This window comes from Cupressus sempervirens, chromosome 2, assembly GCF_028749045.1.
Source record: "Cupressus sempervirens isolate cs-2001-9-10 chromosome 2, ASM2874904v1, whole genome shotgun sequence".
Lineage (NCBI taxonomy): Eukaryota > Viridiplantae > Streptophyta > Pinopsida > Cupressales > Cupressaceae > Cupressus > Cupressus sempervirens.
This window is the reverse complement of record NC_143119.1, coordinates 563360369-563365600: the sequence shown is the minus strand read 5'-3', so window position 1 is coordinate 563365600 and position 5232 is coordinate 563360369.

The window sequence follows — 5232 nt, the reverse complement described above, 5'->3', positions numbered from 1 at the left end:
ACGAACTTAGAGAGTCGACTTTGTGAGAGTACTTGGTGGGTCGAACTGGCGGGGTGACTTGATGAACGAACTTAAAGAGTCGACCTGGTGAGAGAACTTGGTGGGCCGAGCTGGCGGGGTGAATTGATGAACGAACCTAAAGAGTCGACTTTGTGAGAGTACTTGGTGGGCCGACCTGGCGGGGTGAGTTGATGACCGAACTTAAAGGGTCGACTTGGTGAGAGTACTTGGTGGGCCGACCTGGCGAGGCAACTTGATGAACGAACTTAAAGAGTCGACTTGGTGAGAGTACTCGGTGGGGTGACCTGATGAACAAACCTAAAGAGTCGACCTGGTGAGAGTACTTGGTGGGCCGACCTGGCGGGGTGACTTGGTGAGCAAACTTAAAGAGTCGACTTGGTGAGAGTAGTTGGTGGGCTGACCTGGCGGGGTGACTTGATGAACGAACTTAAAGAGTCGACCTGGTGGGCCGACTTGGCAGAGTGACTTCATGAACGAACTTAAAGAGTCCACTCGGTGGGCCGACCTGGCGGGGTGACTTGATGAACGAACTTAAAGAGTCGACTTGGTGAGAGTAATTTGTGGGCTGACCTGGCGGGGTGACTTGATGAATGAACTTAAAGAGTCGACTTGGTGGGGTGACTTGATGAACGCGCTTGAAGGGTCGACTTGGTGGGGTGACTCTATGAACGGACCTAAAGAGTTGACTTGGTGGGGTGACTCGATGAAAGGACTTAAAGAGTCGACTTGGTGAGAGTACTTGGTGGCTCGACTTTATGAGCAGACTTAAAGAGTCCACTTGGTGAGAGTGGGCCTAACGGGGCGATGTGGTGAGTGGGCCTAACGGGGCGAGTTGGTGGGGCGACTTGGCGAGTGGTATTAGAGAGCCGACGTGGTGAGGCGACTCGGCGAGTTGGTTCGTTGAGATGACATGGTGAGCTGACTTGGCGAGTCGACCCGGCGAGCGAACTTAAAGAGTCGACTTGGCAACGTACTCGAGCCGACTTGGTGAGGCGACCCGGCGAGCGGGCTCAAAGAGTCAACATGGTGAGGCGACTCATTGAGTCAACATGGTGAGGCGACTCATGGTGAGGAGCTATCCTTGAGGCGACTTGGTGGGCCTACTTGATTAGTCGACTTGGTGAGCCGACCTGACGAGCTGACACGGTGAGCGGGCTTAAAGAGGCGACGACTTGGTGGGGTAACTCGGCAAGCCAACTTATCGAGGCGAGATGGTGAGTCGACTTGGTGAGCTGACTTGGTGAGCGCACTTAAAGAGTCAACTTTGTGAGGTGACTCGGCGAGTTAGCCCGCTGATGCGACTTGGGCGGGCCGACCTGGCGAACGAACTTAAAGAGGCGACTTGGGCGGGCTGACCTGGCGAGCGAACCTAAAGAGTTGACTTGGCAACGCACTTGAACAATCGACTTGGTGAGCTGACATGGTGAGTGGGCTTAGAGAAGCAACTCGGGGGGGGCGACTTGATGAACGGACTTAAAGGGTCGACTTGGCGGGGTGACTTGATGAACGGACCTAAAGAGTTGACTTGGTGAGAGTACTTGGCGGGGTGAACTGATGAACGGACTTAAAGAGTCGACTTGGTGGGAGTACTTGGTGGGCCGACTTGATGAACGGACTTATAGAGTCGACTTGGTGAGAGTAGTTGTTCTGGTGACTTGATGAACGGACTTAAAGAGTCGGCTTGGCGGGGTGACTTGATGAAAGGACTTAAACAGTCGACTTGGTCGGGTGACTCGATGAACGAACTTAGAGGGTCGACTTTGCGGGGTGACCTGATGAACGGACCTAAAGAGTTGACTTGGTGAGAGTACTCGGTGGGGTGACCTGATGAACAGACTTAGAGAGTCGACTTGGTGAGAGTCCTTGGTGGGCCGACCTGGTTGGGTGACTTCGTGAACTGACTTAAAGAGTCGACTTGGTGGGAGTACTTGGTGGGGTGACTTGATGAACGGACTTCAAGGGTCGACTTGGCGAGGTGACTTGATGAACGGTCCTAAAGAGTTGACTTGGTGTGGTGACTTGATGAAAAGACTTAAAGAGTCGAATTGGTGAGAGTACTTGGTGGGGTGACTTGATGAACCCACTTGAAGGGTCGACTTGGTGGGGTGACTTTATGAACGGACCTAAAGAGTTGACGTGGTGAGAGTGCTTGGTGGGGTGACTTGACGAACATAGTTAAAGAGTCGACTTGGTGAGAGTAGTTGGTCGGGTGACTTGATGAACGCACTCGAAGAATCGACTTGGTTAGAGTACTTGGTGGGGTGACTTGATGAACGGACTTAAAGATTCGACTTGGTGGGCCGACCTGGCGGGGTGACTTGATGAACGGACTTAGAGAGTCGACTTGGTGAGAGTACTTGGTGGGCCGACCTGGCCGGGTGACTTGATGAACAAACTTAAAGAGACGACTTGGTGAGAGTACCCGGTGGGCTGACCTGGTCACGTGACTTGATGAACGGACTTAAAGAGTCGACTTGGTGGGCCGACTTGGCCGGGTGACTTGATGAACGAACTTAAAGGGTCGACTTGGTGGGTCGAACTAGCGGGGTGACTTGGTGAGAGTACTTGGTGGGCTGACCTGGCAGGGTGACTTGATGAACGAACTTAGAGAGTCGACTTTGTGAGAGTACTTGGTGGGTCGAACTGGCGGGGTGACTTGATGAACGAACTTAAAGAGTCGACCTGGTGAGAGAACTTGGTGGGCCGAGCTGGCGGGGTGAATTGATGAACGAACCTAAAGAGTCGACTTTGTGAGAGTACTTGGTGGGCCGACCTGGCGGGGTGAGTTGATGACCGAACTTAAAGGGTCGACTTGGTGAGAGTACTTGGTGGGCCGACCTGGCGGGGCGAGTTGATGAACGAACTTAAAGAGTCGACTTGGTGAGAGTACTCGGTGGGGTGACCTGATGAACAAACCTAAAGAGTCGACCTGGTGAGAGTACTTGGTGGGCCGACTTGGCGGGGTGACTTGGTGAGCAAACTTAAAGAGTCGACTTGGTGAGAGTAGTTGGTGGGCTGACCTGGCGGGGTGACTTGATGAACGAACTTAAAGAGTCGACCTGGTGGGCCGACTTGGCAGAGTGACTTCATGAACGAACTTAAAGAGTCCACTCGGTGGGCCGGCCTGGCGGGGTGACTTGATGAACGAACTTAAAGAGTCGACTTGGTGAGAGTAATTTGTGGGCTGACCTGGCGGGGTGACTTGATGAATGAACTTAAAGAGTCGACTTGGTGGGGTGACTTGATGAACGCACTTGAAGGGTCGACTTGGTGGGGTGACTCTATGAACGGACCTAAAGAGTTGACTTGGTGGGGTGACTCGATGAAAGGACTTAAAGAGTCGACTTGGTGAGAGTACTTGGTGGCTCGACTTTATGAGCAGACTTAAAGAGTCCACTTGGTGAGAGTGGGCCTAACGGGGCGATGTGGTGAGTGGGCCTAACGGGGCGAGTTGGTGGGGCGACTTGGCGAGTGGTATTAGAGAGCCGACGTGGTGAGGCGACTCGGCGAGTTGGTTCGTTGAGATGACATGGTGAGCTGACTTGGCGAGTCGACCCGGCGAGCGAACTTAAAGAGTCGACTTGGCAACGTACTCGAGCCGACTTGGTGAGGCGACCCGGCGAGCGGGCTCAAAGAGTCAACATGGTGAGGCGACTCATTGAGTCAACATGGTGAGGCGACTCATGGTGAGGAGCTATCCTTGAGGCGACTTGGTGGGCCTACTTGATTAGTCGACTTGGTGAGCCGACCTGACGAGCTGACACGGTGAGCGGGCTTAAAGAGGGGACGACTTGGTGGGGTAACTCGGCAAGCCAACTTATCGAGGCGAGATGGTGAGTCGACTTGGTGAGCTGACTTGGTGAGCGCACTTAAAGAGTCAACTTCGTGAGGTGACTCGGCGAGTTAGCCCGCTGATGCGACTTGGGCGGGCCGACCTGGCGAACGAACTTAAAGAGGCGACTTGGGCGGGCTGACCTGGCGAGCGAACTTAAAGAGTTGACTTGGCAACGCACTTGAACAATCGACTTGGTGAGCTGACATGGTGAGTGGGCTTAGAGAAGCAACTCGGCGGGGCGACTTGGCGAGCACACCTGCTGGGGCAAGGTGGTAAAACGACTAGGTGATTCGACTTGGTGAGCTGACTTGGTGAGCGAACTTAAGGGGTCGACTTGGTGAGGCAACCTGAATAGTCGACTCGGTGAGGTGACTTGGGGAGCCGACATGGTGAGCGGTCTTAAAGAAGAGGCGACCTGGTGGGGCAACCTGGTGAGGCGAGACGGTAAGTCATCTTGGTGAGCCGGCTTGACGAGCTGTGAGTGGACTTAAAGAGTCAATTCTTGATTTGGCAAAGACCACATGGTTAGATGACTTGGTGAGCCGACCTGGCTAGCAAAATTGGCAAGCAAACTTATAGAATCGACTTGCTATCCCCAGCCAGGATCGCACGCCTGGGTCGACCCAACTTGGGTCACCCGACTAGGTCAACCCATCTCCGTCGCCCCAGCCTCGGGCGACCCGACTGGGTCGCCAGAGTGGGTCGACGAGGGGAAAAAAAAAAAACAAACAAAAAAAATCATGAGAGGCCCTGTACAGCGAAAAGCGCTAAATTTTGCGCATTACAAAAAAAAAAAAAAAAAAAAAACAAGTTACCCGCTTTTGGATCACGCACAAGTTTCAGTTCACGTATTGCCGAGCCGACTCGAGGCGTTACGCCTAGCTAGCCGGATTCGAGGTAGGGTAGCCAAAACGATTCGATTTGAGAATTTTCTTTATAAAAAGAGATCATGATAGGCCTCGTAAGGCAAAAAAGAATGAAATTTTGGGAGTTAAAAAAAAAAACGTTACCCGGTTTTGGATCGCGCACAGGGCTCGGGTCACGTAGCATCGAGGTGCCCTGGGTGACATGATTCGAGCGAAAAGTCGACGGTGGCATGAGCCGTGCAAAAACATTGGAGGCCATTAAGGCTCGAGGCGCTTCGAGTCGAGGTTGCCGAGGCGGGTCGGGTTGAAAACTTTGGGCGTTAACCAAAAAGAAAAAGTTAACCGCTTTTGGATCATGTACACGGCTCGGGGCACTTAGAATCAAGTCGAGCACGGTGACATGAGTCGTGCGAAAAATTTGGAGACGACTCGAGTCGGGGCATCCGACTCTATTCGAGTTCAAAACTTTGGGACTTGACAAAAAAAAGAAAAAAGAAAAAGTTACCCGGT